Source organism: Canis lupus, chromosome 3 (genome assembly GCF_011100685.1).
Source record: "Canis lupus familiaris isolate Mischka breed German Shepherd chromosome 3, alternate assembly UU_Cfam_GSD_1.0, whole genome shotgun sequence".
In the NCBI taxonomy this organism is placed as follows: Eukaryota; Metazoa; Chordata; class Mammalia; order Carnivora; family Canidae; genus Canis; species Canis lupus.
The window spans coordinates 19,601,156-19,617,565 of NC_049224.1; the positions used below are offsets into that span (position 1 = coordinate 19,601,156).

General features: G+C 39.3%; 1 long non-coding RNA gene across 1 annotated transcript in view; it reads right to left on the reverse strand.

The window, feature by feature from the left end:
- LOC119871132 overlaps window positions 1-16,410 on the reverse strand; it is a 61,745-nt gene that overhangs the window by 38,967 nt on the left and 6,368 nt on the right. The gene's annotated exons all lie outside the window — the stretch shown is intronic.

Consider the following 16,410-nt stretch of genomic DNA (forward strand, 5'->3'; position numbering starts at 1 on the left):
ATTCAGTATTGCATGCCCTGAAAGAAGCACTCTTTATCCTTTACAGCCTTTTAAGTCCCATTTAGGTATCAGTTTCCCAGGAGATAATTATTTTACTCATTCATCAAAGATTTTCTGAGCACTTAGTAAGTGCCAGTGACTGTTCTAAGCCCAGGGGATATATCAGTTAACTAAAGATGTAGGATCCACTCAGCTGTACTCAGGTATACATGTGGCCCCTCCCATTTAAAGAAAAAAAAATATTCTCCAAAAAGAGATGATCAGTGTCTTGAGGAAGGTTAGGCTCCTCCACAGCCGGCTCCAAGCGTAGATGGTCATATTGTCATCCCCTGTGGCTGAGGCATTCACCACAACTTCTACATTTGGTCGTAAATGGGGGCATTTTAAGTTAATCTACCCAAAATCTGGAATGTCAGAACCAGAAAGAACAACAGAGGTCATCTGGTTTAACTGTCTTACTATAGAAATGAAAAATAAACAGCATGCTGAGAAGTTTGCTTTTCAGGATGACATAGATGTGTAATGAAAGAATCACTTGTTAAATATAGTTTTCCTGCCTCTTCATCCAGTGCTTTCACTCATACATCATGTGGTATCCTAAGGAAAGGATGGGGTACATGTTGAAGCCAGAATTTCCATGGCAGTAGGCAAAAATCTCCTGACCTTGGATCAACTTCGCAGAACAAGCTCCTTCATTTAAGCCATTGCCCATTAAGCACTCCCAGAGTTTTTCAAAATGGTATCTAACAGACAATGGGAACTATGTAGATTTTTAGGACGGGCACATGCTACTACTGGCTGTAACCAATAGTGTATGGACTTAGTACTCATTTCCTGTTTGAAGGGGGAAAAGAACCAGAAAACTTAGAGAACCCTATCCTTCCTGTTGAACCTGCTCATTAATCAACATCATTGAAGATTTTCCCCTGTTCCAGACCCTCACTCAAATCCATTTAGGCAGCATTCTTGGGTTTTGCCATTGAGGATATTAGGTTAGCATGAACTCAGCTCTGATTATCCACCACATTCTCTTACCAGTTTACCACTTTTGCAGTTTATCCTGGTGCTTAAGTGTATAATGTTCTTGCTTCCTCCACCCCACCCCTTGCAGTGTGAAGTTAGTTGCTTTGTTTTTTCCCTTCTGACACTCTTGCTTTTGTGCTATATTTAACTCCTGTACATTAGCATTAATATCCCGCCACACAAGTGAAGTTGCTGCTGTGCATTACTTCCACCAGGTACAGTAGGGGTTTATTCAGCTAATTCCTTTTGGGGATAGGGAAACAGATGCAAACACAATAAGAAAAGGACTGAACCTTCTCTCCACAGTGTACTGGATACAAACCTTTATAAGATCTTTATGTGCATGATTTTATTCTTTTGCTTTTTACCTACTTTTTGCCTTTGGTTTTGGCTGGCACACAAAGCAACTTACAAAAAGGGAGGCTGATAAAATAAACATCCCCCTGGAAAGAACATGCTCTTAACATAAAAGGAAACACAAAAGATCAACACCACAAATTATTCTTACAAGACTTCCAATTGCCTAGAACAGTACCTGGTACATAGTGGGTGCTCAAAAATTGTTCAGTGAATAAAACCACATGTGATTTCTTGCCTTCCAGCTAGTCTTCCTTTGGCTGGATAGGAATTCCACCTATGCTGAGAAGGTCAAGACCATGAGCCAAAGAGAGGGTATAGTCATTACAGGCTATTTATTTTGGGGCCCAATATCTTTTTTTCTATTTCTTTTTTCTTCTTTTAACTTCTGATTTATGAAATTCTCCTCTTCCATTTTTCTCCTCCTCCTCACCCTCCTCCTTTTAAGTGCCAGTCTCTTCTTTCATTTGCCTTTTTTTATTTGTTGAAGCACTCAGACCACAGTAGGGTTTTTGTTTTTATTTATTTTTTTAGATACAATAAATCCTGCTTCATTAGAACAAAAAACTGATGTATTCGAGGTTTTTTATACAAGACAATATTTTTTGTTTTTTGTTTAGGCTTGACTTTGTGAGAAAAGGAATCACAAAAAAAGCAATATTTATTTTATCCTTAGGTGGTAAAAATGTATTTATTGAAAATGCTAAGTAAATAAGGTTACAATTTTATTCAGTTAAGAAAATGGAGGTGGTTTGTGGAAGAGGAGAAAGAGGGAAACAGAAGGGAAGAGGCATTGGAATGAGCAGAAACACTCATAAGTTACAGAAAAAGGTGAGAAAAAGAGACAAGTAGACTGAGGAAAGTGGGCCAGAGACTGAAAAAATCCATGGAAAGAGAAAGGTTCAAAAGGAGGGGGGTTCCACGTGTACCCTCAAAGGTCTTTCTGCAGAACTTTTGTGGGGAAAGCCAAACAAAGGTGGAGGGCGGTGCCTCTCTCTGCTTCACATCCACCAAGAACACAGGAGCTGTTCTCTTTTTTAAAGCCCCAGATCCCATCCATGAATCTTACTTCCACCCTCTTGGTCCTTCAGCTGCTTCAGAGAGGAAGCCAGCTGGAGCGAGAGGAGGCTTCTAGGATGATATCCAAAGTCAGAGAACTCTGTGCAGAAGCTGTTCTGCCTGTTATAAATGAGAGTAACTCAACTGAGGGGACTCTCCACTAATATAGAACCTACCTACTAACAAAAGGTCTAGCCCATCTAGCTCAGAGTGCACATGTAGAGTGACACCCAGCTCGTGTCCACTCTAACTGGTCAATCAATGCTGATGTTTTGTTTAGAAGTATCTTAAGTATTACATTAGCTATCTTGGGATAGCAACTGGAAAAAAAAGTGAAATCATTTCAGATCACGTGTACCTCTAATTCTTTTAAATCTATCAGTTTAAGCTAGTTTCATTCCATCATCCAACAAATGTTTATCAAGTGCTTATTATTGCCAGTGTGCTAAGCAACAGGAAATAAGGTTTGAGAGAATTGGGGACCTGACTTCAGGGTACTTTGTGGATCATTCTTAGAAACTTATATTTTCTTCTTTTAATAGGGAGCCCATGAAGAGTTTTAAACAGGGGAGTAGTGTAGTCAGATTTCTACTCAGAAACATCACTTTGCTATCCAGATACAGTTATGGACTAGTTTAAATGCTGTTGCAATAGTATAGGTAAGAGTGATGGTCAGTTTAAGCTAACCTGCAACAAAGGAACTTGAGGGAGACTTAAAAATGGAAACAATAGGACATGGGGACACCTTCACTGTTGAGTGTTAGAGGGGCACAAGGGGCAGGAGGGTTCTCAGGTTCCTGATTGGGATGTGTGGAAGGTACGGATTGCTTCAGAAGGAGGGATCTAGTCAGGAGGAAAGTTGGACAGAGAGGAAGAGGAGCAGAGTGCTGCAGATGGAAGTGAGAACCAGGAAGCACAGAGAGGAAGATCTAAGGAGGGTATGTAACAAAAGAGGCTGAGAACATACGGGCAGAGTTAGAAAGAGAATCTGGGTGGTGCAGTAAAGTTCTGAGTGATTCAAAGACTGTAGACTTTTTTTAAGACACTGAAATAGCATGATATAGTGGGAAGTAGGTAGGGATTGGAGTCCAACTGATATGAAATTAAAACAGCTGTCACTTACTTGCTACAAGATCTTGCACAAGTTACTAAACAATTCCCAGATTTTAAAAAAATGTATAAAATGGGGATAATATCTTGTACACAGGATTATTCTGAGTACTAAAGGTTATAATAATGTTTAGTGTTTAGCACTATTCTAGAGGGTTCCTTCCCTGCTTCTTTTCTCTTTAGTGTTACCCTCCTCCAGGCCATCAACCTCTGAGCTCATTTTCAAAAAAGAGGTTAGATAAGAGTAGTGCCCTGCTTATCATCTTGGCATGCCTTTACCTACAGAATAGAAGCCACAGATGGTCCTTTGTGGTCTGATCTCTGCTTACCCTTTTAGCCCATCTCTCCTCACTTTGGTAACCTCATTCCAGCTATGCCATATTTACAGCATTATCTTTCATATCTTCAAGTCTTTGAACAAACTGCTTCCTCTTTTTGGACTGTCCTCATTATTTCTCTGACTACATAAATCTTTATCAACTTTTTAAGACTTAAGCTCAAGAACATAGATCTCCATGTATATAGATGCCTTATCCTGATCCGTAGTCTGCACTAACCTCCACCATCCACACATCAAAATCCTCCTTCCTTGCTGGTGTAACATTTTGTAGATTCCATCAATTGTACTTAAGCAACATTTAACTATTTGCTTAATTTCTTTCCACCCTATAGATTGATATATCCATAAAAGCAAAATGACTTCTCATTAAAATCCTCAGTAATTTTTACATTGTAGTTGCTCAATAAATGGCTATTTAATAATGTATGATTTTAGTGTAAGGCCATGGGTTCTACAGGTTAAGTACGCACTGCTTAAACATTTTAAAATCACATAAACAAAGCATAATTTAAGATAGTACTTTCCTGGGAATCCTGTGGTCAACTGCCAACCCTCATATTAGATTTGAGGTTCAGCAGATCATGACTCTATTGACAAGACAGAGGCCCTAAAATTATATAATCCTAAAGGTTTGTTCCCAGCCCTAATTTCTGATCCAGAATGGAACTAATAAGTACTTTGAGAGAAAGGAGGCAAGTGTGGTAGTTAAGAACACTGGTGCTGGAGTGGGACTGTCTGGGTTCAAATCCCTTTCACTGGTCATTACTAACTATAAGATCATGGACTATTTAACCTCTGTATCAGTCAGCTCCTTTACTTATAAAAGATGATAATAAGTAATAAATACCTCCCAGAGAGGTAATGAGAATTGAGTGAATACAAATGAAAAGATTAGACCAATGTCTGGCACATATTAATAAGTCTTAGTTTATACTGACTTATGAGTTCTTTTTAGGATATTAGTAGCTGGAGTTATATATATATATCCATATACCACTTTGTGCATATATAGTTAGCAGGATAAAAACCACAGGCCAAGAGAATTTCATGAAAGCCCCAAGGGAGATCCAGATCCTCTACTGGCTCTGAAATCACCACGGGCTCCCTATCTTCTGTCTATCTGACCTCCTTCTCCAGTATGAAGTCCTTTAAGAACAAGCAAGGAGAGCAGAGGACTTGGAGATGAGCCTTTGTTTTTAAACAAGGGATTTGAGAAGAATAGCTACTAGTGATGCCAATTAACAAGTATTCTTTATTATTATTTTTTAAAGATTTTATTTATTTGACACAGAGAGAGCGCAGGCAGAGGGGGAGGGAGAAGCAGGCTCTCCGCTGAGCTGGGAGCTCAGTACAGGGCTCAATCCCAGGACCCTGGGATCATAACCTGAGTCAAAGGCAGACGCTTAATTGACTGAGCCACCCAGACACCCCAACAACTATTCTTTAAATACCGACTATGGTTGAGGCACTGTTCTAGGTTCAGTGAGGCCAGTCCCTTTTATTCAGAGCTATTTAAAAGACTTCTGAAATCATGGAGATTCCCCACAGTTTTTGGCCTTAAGGGATCCTTATACTAGCACAAGGAAGAAATTGGGCTTATTTTTTTCTGTTCTTTCTTTTCTTTTTTTTTTTTTTTTGTCTAAAATATCAACGTGTGTAGGTACTATGGTGATAGCTGCTATATAAATACAAGAAGAGAGAACAAGAGAGGAGGAGGAGATAATTAACTCGATTGTATAAGGCTTTCTTTAAGAAGAAGAAAGGTTCTCCTTAATTTCATTCCTATCTCCAAACACGCAGAAAAGGGTGCTAAGACATCCTTACAGTCGGCCCTAGAACACAATGCAGACTCCAAGACAGTCCACTCAGTTCTTAGACCTGACTATGCAAAGCAACCTACTTTCTCTCTTGCTTTTCCCCTCTCTTTGTAAATAATTCTTTATAAATGGGAAAAATGGAGAGCAAGTCTTTCAAACAGTTGTCATAAATTAGAATAAATTGCATTAATTCAAAATGTAAAACTAGGAGAGCCAGGAGAACATGCAACATATTTTCCCCAAATAACACTGTGAACAAGCACAAGTGTATACTCTGGGCATATGTAGATCTTTCCCCTGACTGACAGCCTGAAGGATGGTCCATGTGATTTTTGTGTTGCTGAGGTGGAAACAATCTTTATTTGGATTGAATAGCAGAGTAAACAGGAATGAATAAGAGACACAAAAGTTTACAGTACAGATGGTTTTCCGATTCTTTTTAAAAAATTGTATGCGTTTTCAATTAAAAGCGCATTTGCCTTTTGTTCTAGTCAACTGTCCTAGAGACTTTTCATGGTTGCACTCCAGAAAAATCAGAGGTGATCAGTAAATCACATTATTACATAGATTAAATGTGGCAGTAGAAGTTTATCTTCTCTACTTTTTAATCTGAAAAAGTAAGGTTTGTCTTGTAGTTAGAGAAGTCATTAAGGAAAGTAAAAAACTTAGTTTATTTTTTATCCTAGCTTATTATCACTAAGGAGGATAGTCATATACACACAGTGTGTGTGTGTTTACACATACACCCATGTTTATGGGAAGAATGGGTAAAAGATTTTGATGGTAAGGAAAATATTAAAAGGTGTGCCCACAGTGGTCTCCAGAGACACAGAAGAATCTGATTAAGCTATAATTACAGCTACATATAGCAGTGTACACCTGTATACCTAGGAGCCTTCTTCGTAGCATTGGAAGCCCATTTTCCTTCTCCCACAGTCCTCTAGCTCTGTCATCAAATGAACCGCCTTGGGTAACACAAAGAAAGGATAATATGACCATCCATCTTCTGTCGACAAGGCCCTCTTACCTGTTCTGGGAGGCAAAAGGCTATTCTTATTGAATTATCAAGTAATTCTGACCAGTTCAATTAACAGAAGCCTTGATGATAGTAATGTCAAAATGCAAGATAAAACAGCACTGCCTAAATACTTACTCAGCATTTTTTTACTTACGTGATTACGGCATTGCATCTTGGTTTTATCTTTTAATCTATGTCAAACATTGCCTTTATTGCCAACATTCCTTGACCATAGAATCTAGGGCAGTTAGAAGGTCTAATTCAGGGGCATTGGAGAGATAAGTGGACAAACACACTGACTTTCAGACTCATCCTTGATTCTGCAGGGTCTTCTGCCTGCCTTGAAAAGACAAGTTATGGCTCTCAAGGGTGCTCTACTCTGGAACAATTCCCACAAAACAATCAATGGCAAATCATTATTTCTTTCCTTTTCCCAAAGAACAGGATGCACAGAAAATAATGCACATGTAGTAAAGAGTTGAAAGCCTAATGCACATAGGAAACTTGCCGCCCCTCCAAATCAGCACATCAGGCCACCAGATACCAGTCTCAGGCAGGAGTTAGTCATCATTTTCTTACATGAGCCATGCTCTTCTCCCAGGATTGATGCATCTTCTTCCCCTCTACATAAAGAATTAGCTGAATAAAGTAAAACTAAGAGGACTCTGGGGCCGCAGATGGCTGACCAGCTGTTTCTGAGTGACTCCCCATGAATCAGTGGCTCATCTGAGCTTTACTGCTTCCATGTTTGGGGGGCAAAATATTCTGCATTTTGGAAAAGTAGTTCATGGAAAATAATACAGCAAAGTAACATTTATAGAAAACCACAGTAATCTTGTAACAAATGTCCTAAATTATGTACTCAAAAGCAGATCCAATTTTACCCAAGGTTCTCTCTACAGTGCCTGTAGGTTTTCGTTGTTGTTTATAACTGCAGCTCCTCCCCCACCCCCAACCCAAGAGCCTCTTTTTAAATGATATAGCACTTTATATAGAAGACAAAATTTCAGCCTGGAGAAGAGGCCAGGGGGCGGGGGTGGTCATGGACTTAAAGGGCTTCATTTTTTCTTTTTTTTTTTTTTTGGTCCCTTTTGGAGATTCATCTTCTGTATTTTCATTTAGTTTGTTGTAAGATCATTGCTGCTTTTGAAAGCCTCCTGGTTCCCTTTTAAACACCACCATTTCTCAGTGCTTCAGTGCAATGTTGGGGGTATTGACAAAATAAAAGTGGAATGGAACTTTATATTCCAACCTCTTGCATTCTCTTTCAAAGCGAAAGTTTCTGGCAAGACAAGAGCTTCACTGAAGCCTTTTCCTGGTTGTTCTCTTTAATTTTGGATGATTGTTTAATGTGAATATCTCTAAGAGAATTTATTTTAATACACAGAGGAGCAGAGATAGTTCCAAATGCCTATTATCAGGAAAAAGGCATTATATGTGATGGGAGAGTAAGAAACCTTCTGTGATCATTTTTATTCAATGAAAGCCATTCCTTTGGGTGGGAGAGTCAAATGCTAGTACCCACACATGCTGCATGCATACCAGCACGAGCCTGAGGAATGCAGATTTCTGTATCTGAGAGCAGCTGCTAAGTGAAATGGAACGTCCAACAGATGGCTGCATTGTCATTGTTGGGGGAGGAGGAGTGGGGAGCTATTTTGGTTTTTCTGTTCTGTGTGTGAGTGTGTGTGTGTGTGTGTGTGTGTGTGTGTTTCATAGGATGTGTTCTCCACTACCTGGATCTCTCTGGTGTTTTATTCACTTTTAATCTTAAAACTAGAACAGGCATTAGAAATCTTCTGGTCATTTGACATGTAATGGAGAAGGAGAGAGAGAGAGAGAGCAAGGATATGCAGCTTGTTACAGCCCAAACCAGAACCCTTTCATTAGGGCCATACCATAGAGAAGTCATGCATTCTACTTACTTGAGTATTGGTATTTAATAACACCGATACTAAATCTCGAGAGAAGGAAATGCTGTATCAGTTGCTATAAATGCTATCTAGTCTGAAAAGGATGTGAATATTATTCTCTTTTGAAATTTTCTGGTGGAGTTGCCTTATAATTTTCACACTGGAAGAAAGAACTAAGATACTTTATAAGCAAAGTTATATCAAGTCTATATTATATATTTCCTTAGATGTTTGGGATAATGGGACCAAATTTAAATAACACGCTATGGAATACTCTAATTCTATAGCATTTTCATATTTCAGAATACAAGGAGTTAAACTTGTAAGTCAAAGCTTTCAAAGGCCATGGTTGAAAGGCAAACAGAAAAGTGTCGAGGTCCCATCATGACCTGTCTGTAAAAGGTCTCCATCCCCTTTATGATGAGAGCTTTGGGTAAGTTGTACAGTCACATGGTTCACCCATTGGTTCATGTTTTTTTTTCCAGAAATAGAATCAATAGAGAACAGACAAACCCACAGTTGCCAGTTTGTACAGTCTTGTGGTTTCTGTCAGGGGCTACAGACTCGAGCAGGTCTACCAGATAATGAAGGCAAACTATTTCAGTTCCTGTGGGTCCGGAGTGCCTCAGCAGAGTTCTGGTTTCAAACAAATGAATAACAAATTAAAAGGTACAGTAAAATAAGGGGTGGTTAAAATATATTAACTAAAATCAATGGAGGAGAAACGTAGTTAAAATCCCTGCGTTCTCAGCAATAGTCTGTGATGTATTTTGTTAATCTCTTAAAATTTATGTTAAAAGCCTTTTAACAGAAAGTCAATAGATTTGGGTGGTTGAGCAAGTACATCATCCTGTACCAGTGGTTGCATTAAGTATGATACAGAGGCTCCACTGTCTGTAGGAAAAGAAGAGGGGGGTCCATCCAACGGAAGTCCCACCTCAAAGAGACCAGACGCTTTTCCCAAAACAGTCTGTGGAGTCAAGCCCAGTATTATGCTCTCCTCCTCTGCCTAGGTTCCCTGCTGACGTCAACTAGAGTCCTGGAAATGAAGCAGGATCAGAATACCAGAAGCATAGCCTAATAATAGAGCAAAAATGGAGAGCAGATGGAAAATAAAGCTTCTCGATAAAGTGAGACCTAATGTTATAAATTTGTTCAGGGAAAGAAAACAACAGCAGCAAAGCAAAAAGGCCTGCAAGCAGACTTATTGGTGCTAAATTTCTGGAATATGGCTGACTAGAAAAACACCTAAATCCTTAGAAACCTTCTAGAAAAAGACTGAAAAATAAACAGGAAAACAGGCACTAATTTTTGGATTAGTTTGAAACATGGCTACTAAATGTGCCCGGGGTGAAAATGACACCAAACCAGAACTAGAAAACGAAAATAGGATTAGCAGCTTCCTTTGCCTAGGAGTTGTACATAATTTCATCCACTGTATTTGCATCCCATCTGGAATAGTCTGCTTATGTCCATGGATAAAGCAGTGCTGGGAAAACACAGGTATAAACTCTAATCATGGCAGTGAAATGGTTTGGGCCCAAAGTACACACACGTCTTTGCAAAGAGGCCCTGTCATACCCATAACTCCTAGAAATGTTCTCACAATTTACTTACCCCTGCATTCCCATTTGTGTGTGTGTGTGTGTGTGTGTGGTCAAGGTCATCAAAGGTTACTTTATCTCTTTGTGTGGCAGTGAGATACTCAAATGCTCTACTTAATTCTCTGTGATGAGCAGCAAAGTCTTAAACCTCCTCTTAATTTTTACTATGTATACATTTTCACTGAAGAGAGATTTTTAGATTCTAATCTTACTTAATAATTGGGCTTACAAACATGTTATTTTTGATATAGACAAAGAGCATCCAAAGACTTTGAGATATAATTTCAAACTGTAAATACATGTTTTACCAGGAGAATGTCAAAGATGTTCTATTTGACAAACACTCTCCATTTTCTTCTAAGAATGAGCTACTATTTGGAAAAGCTGATGAGGTGAAGTTTTAGAACAGAGCTACATTTTCTCTTATTTTTGCTGTTTAACCACTGATGGGTTTAAGTGGGGGGGGGGGAGCCAATTTTTAAAACTTTTTTTTCATATTTTTGGCTTATCACTCTAATGGCTTCTGGATTCTGTCCCTAGCATCCATGAAAAGAAATCTTGTTTCTTCAAGGTAACCTGCTAGGTGCTGCCTCTTTAGCCTCTTTACTCTGTCTAGCCAACATTTTTCTTTGAGTCTGATTCTAGCTCTGCTTGATCTTGTGAACCTGCCATTTCAGATCCTCCCATGCTTCCAGTAGAGTTCCCTCACCTTGGACTTCAACTTCAGCCTTTGTTCCTCACCTTATGGCTGAGCATGAGCCCAGTCCATCCCTTGCCAGGCTTCTAGATGCCCAGCCAGGCTGAGCCCGTGCCACTCCCAGGAAAAGCCGTTGGACACCCATCTCTGGGTGGAAGGTCCCCAGCCAGATAGGTCACAATGAGCTCAATGAGCTATTCTAAAGTAGTGAACCCACGATACAGTGTGAAAGTATGGAGGTACAGACATGAGAATTACAGACTTTCAGAACCAGAAGAAACCTAGAGAGCAGTTATTTTACAGGAGAGGTATGTGTTACTCCAACCCAGTTGATAATCTAGAATTCCTATAAGAGAGTGATACAAGGTATATAAAATCTTTTATAAACCACATAACACTATACTGAATGCATAAAAAGTCGGTGTTTGTCTTCTAGGTAGTATGTTTGAGAGTTATTCCAGAGATGCTGCTGTTACTCAAAATGTTTTAAATCTCTTCTTTAAAATTGTCATTTGAGGCAGTTAAGATTGTCACTGTACAGTCACATCTTGTTCTTATCAGTAAAGGTATTATCCAGGGCTCAGACGCTCATCTCAGATTTGATCTTAAATGTCTTCGAAGGCAGAAACCATGTCTGTCTTGCTCCTTGCTCCTGGTATCCTGCCTGCCACTTAGTAAGCACCTAATAATTATTTGTTCAAGGAATTTTTTTTTTAAAGATCTAACCCACCCTCAGAGAAGGATGATTTGCTATGATTGATAGGCAAAGTCTCTAAAGACATTTCAAAAGAGAATTTCCCAAATAAAATTATTTTTGAGCTGTAACACTGCTGTTGGAAGAAGTTCAAGATTAATCATTAGAAAGGGACATTCATTGTATTTACACATCTGTGCTCTGGCTGACCTGTTTACATTTTTTTTTATTTTTTTTTTCTGTTTACATTTTTGAATTTATTTATATCTCACCTTTCCAAAAAAAAAAAAAAAAAAGTGAGCCAGATTAGAAAACAACAAAAAGAAACTGATAATAATAAAAACATTAATAAAAAGCTCATTACCATAGTTACATCTCTGAGATGTTCGGCAAAAAGCAGCCCACAGGGTGGGTTCCTTGTGTGTGGTTAGCTAAGGAGTGACAGAAAGTAACAAGAAATAGAGAACAAATGAGACTCGCCCAGTCTCAAGCACATGTCTGCATGCCATCTGGCCCTTGTTCCCTGTTGAGTAAAAGAGTTACTTACAGCTAGTTAAGAATGCAGTCATAAGGAAACATTCTAGGGTGACTGGGGTGATGAGATTCCCAGATTGATAATAAGTGCCCAGGAAGAAAGGCACCTGCAGGTGTCACGATAACCAATCATCACTGCTGTTAGTTAGCACTAACAGGTAAAAGTCAGTTTCGAGGACTCCATGTGACACCTAAAAGTGAGAACAGCCCCTCTCCTGTAGACTGGTATTTTGTTCGAAGAGGAAAGAATGAACACAGCACTGAGTGGAGAAGGCATATTAATCACAAGACAAAGCTGTCCACCTTTCTCACACATCAGTTACTCTCAGGAGGGTCTAAGAGTAGTGATTTTACAATGGTTCTAAAACCCATCAGGCACGCAGAAAAAAGTCCAGTTCACACCACAAACACATCAACTTCCTCCCGTATTTCAGCTAGTTCCAGTCTACAGCATCCTGGCCAGGCGAAGGGAAGGTTATATTTTTTATGAATCCTGTTGGGCTTAGGGCTTGATTAGTAATTGCTCAGTGAAGATGTTTGCTTGTTCTTTTTACTGCCCTCTGAAACACTGGATTAAGAACATTCAAGCAGATTCAGCAAAAGGCACAGCAAAATGTGGTACCTCATAAAAATGAAACCAAGGAGTATTCAAAAGAAGAAATAGAGAATGCTGAATTTCTCACCAGACCACCAGCTTGCTCATTTTGGAGCCACTCTGGTTTTGATGAGGACCAGAGCAAGGGTGTCATTCATGATGTGTGGTATCCACAAGAACAGTAAGGTCATTTCTTTTCTAGAAATAAGTTATTCCAGTGCCATAATAAAAAGGAGGAAGTATTACTTGAATTCTGAAGTGATTGAAAATTTGAGCTTCTGTCCTTTAGCTAAGGAGGTAATCAAAGGCAGCTTCATGACTGCTTTTCTGTAATCTTTCCTAGAGAATTTATGGTTCAGCATCACTACCTTAAATCCCATCCCAAGCCCTAAGCCCAAGATTGGGTTCCTATACAATCTCCACAGTGCATCAAGAGTACATTTCTAGCCTGCCAATCTAATTCCAAGACTACACAGGTTAAAAATCTTTTACGTCATCCATGTTACTTACTGTCTGAAATCTGATTTGTAAGCTTAACAGATGAAGATTTTTAAAGAGCTGGCTCTCTCTAATCTTTCCAACCTCACCTTCTGTATCTCCTCCATGTACATTGTAGGCTCTGGTAATAATGAATTAATTAGTCTCCAGAATCCAGGATTTTACTGAGTTCACCTGTATCTCTGTCTTCTATGTGCTTTCTTTCAGCTTATTTTCTATAAAACTACTGTTCATTCTTCAAGACACAGACTCTCATCTTCTCTTTGAAGACCTTTGCCATCATTCTCACTTTTAACCTTAACCATGCATACTCAAATACCGCTGCATGCGATTCTAAACAGTACAAAATGTTTTGGGCCATCTTGACTTCAAGGGCACTTTGGGGCCACTGTCAATAACTTTGACTTTCACTTGCAAAGGGACAAAGCACATGAGCATATATCCAATTCAGCTATATTTCCATGGCCATTCTCCATCGACCTCACAGGATAATGACCTGCTTGAATAAGATTTGATGTTACTCACTGTGTTAGTTGGCTTGGGCTGCCATAACCAAGTACTATGGACTGCGTGCTTAAATGACGGAAACTTATTTTCTCACAATTCTGGAGGCTAGAAGTCCATGTTCAGGGTGCCAGATGATTTGGGTTTTGGTGAGACTCTCTTCCTGGCTTAAAGATAGCTGCCTTCTTGCTCCGTCTTCACTTGTCCTTCCCTCAGTACAAGTGACATGGCTGGGAGAGACAGAGGACATTGGGGGGGGGGGAGGGAGGGGGGAGTTCTCTGGTGGTGTATTTTGTTTTTGTTTGTTTGTATTGTAGTTTATTTTTTTCATGAAAACACTAATCCTATCAGATCAGGGTTCCATCCTAATGATGTCACTTAATCTTAATTACTTTCTTAGAGGCCCAATCTCCAAATAGAGCCACACAGGGGGTTAGGGCTTCAATATATGAATTTGGGGGACCTTCAGTCCAAAACAATCACCTTGTGTTTCCAATATCCAACGTAAGTCCCTCTAAAGCCTGTAAACATTTGTGTTATGAGTAAATGCCATACCACATAAAGGGAGAATGAGGAAAACAGGTGTACTCATCGAGTGTATACCATGTGTAAGTCCCTGTCATAAACTGGTCAGTGTTCTTAAGGAATTCATAATCGAGTAATCTAATTGAGAATTTAAATAGAATTAAGTGCCAAATAAGTGGTTCTAATAATAAGCAACCACTGGGTAGAGAAAAGGGTGCTAGATTTGGGAGTCCAAAAACATGAGTTCAAAATCCAGCTCTGCCACTTACCATCTCCATGACTTTAAAGTAAGCCGCTTGATTTCTCTAAGCTTCAGTGCCCTTCCCTTTAGTAACATGGTGACACAATAACAGGAAGCAAGTGAGAGAGTTCATAAATACACTTTGGAAATGCTAACACCACATACACAAGGAAAGACGGGTGTAGCTATGCCCTCACAGACAGCTCCTTTGACAGGATCCATGATACCTTCTTTCTTCCCAAATGGGGAGGGCAGCTTTTGTGCAGCGCACTGCCTCCCTCCCCGTCAGGCACACCCTGCTGCGTGAGCCACCTTTGCACATGCCTTGAACCATGACTCTCAAAAGTCAGTGTTTTACACTAGTGCCCAAACCGGGAAGGAACTCTTGCTCATGTTCTACATTTGCTTTCTTACATGGAAGAGAATCAGCATACTTCAATTCTGAATCATAGAGAAAGTGTGGTAAAAGCAGAATGAAAAATTCTTCACAAACAAATGCCACATGGGTTACTTCAAGGCTCCATGCACTCTTGCTCAAGCACTCAGGAACTCAAAATGTTAAAGCTAAGACTGAAAGGACCAAGAGTGATTTAAACATAGAGGCCACCACATATTGAAAGTCCTCATTACACAAAGTCCCATCAAATACGTCATCATGTGCTATAAGCAGATAAAGAATTATCTGTCACAGACAGAGCATTCACTTTGTGGTCAGCAGAAAAGGGAAGAGTTGACCTTAACCAATTTGTAATTATTCTTTCACCTTCCAGTCAGCAATTATCAGATCACATTCCTAAATCTTAAATATGTGTGTGATACTTGCAGAGTTTGTGGCAGCAAATGGAGTCCAGGTGGAGCTGCATAGGAAAAACAAGAAAAATGGCTCCTCACCAGAAACAGGAGAGGAGCATGGAGGACAGATTCACACACCCCAGGCTCCCAAGCCACCTACTGAGAAGATGTAGACACTGTGTGTGTGTGTGTGTGTGTGTGTGTGTGTGTGTGTGTCACACTCCACACACATACACACACCCCCACACACAAGCATACTTTATTTATTTATTTATTTATTTATTTATTTATTTATTTATTTATTTATTTATTTATTTATAAACAGCCTCACTTCCTCCTGACACTAGCAATGCTCTTCATGTTCATTACATGCTGAAGAAAAGAGTTAAGGGGTGGAAAGAAAAGAACTGTAAGAAAAATTGCTCTGATGCATTCAAAGCTAAGCTCCAGAATTGGCTTTGTATTTATTATTTCACATATATCAAAAGCAACAAAAGACCACAGCTAAAGAACCAGACTCTGAAAACTTAAATTGAAAATGTAACTGAAGCATCATGAACTGACAAATACAGCATTTAATACGTTATTTATTTTCTCTCTGCTCCTTAACAAATGTAAAGGTGTCAATGCATATAAAAAAAAATCTTTGCTTGAGCTGCTAGCAAAATACTAGAGCAAAAGCATGAGGGGGCACTCCCAGCTGCAGGAAATGTAAGTCACTCGTCCAAATCATTGCGCGGTCAGGGCACGCTTTACAAATCTCTTAAATATCTGCCTCCAAGCTCTTCACAAGGGAGTTCACACAGGCAGAGACATATTTTTTTTTTCTTCTTAATCACGTACCTTTTAAGATTCATAATTTTGGATGAGCAAAAGGCTCGGCAGGAGGTGGGGATGAATTAAAAACCATAAAATTGATGCTATCACTCTGATTGACAGACCAGTAGTGCAGCATACATTTCCTGTTTGTCAGGAATGAAAGGTGTTCACATTCTGTAATAATACCTAATAATGTTTTGGAAAGACAAACTGCTGTCTGACTACATTTTAGCAAGATGGATTTTTTTTTCCTTCCTGGCAGCACTGAAA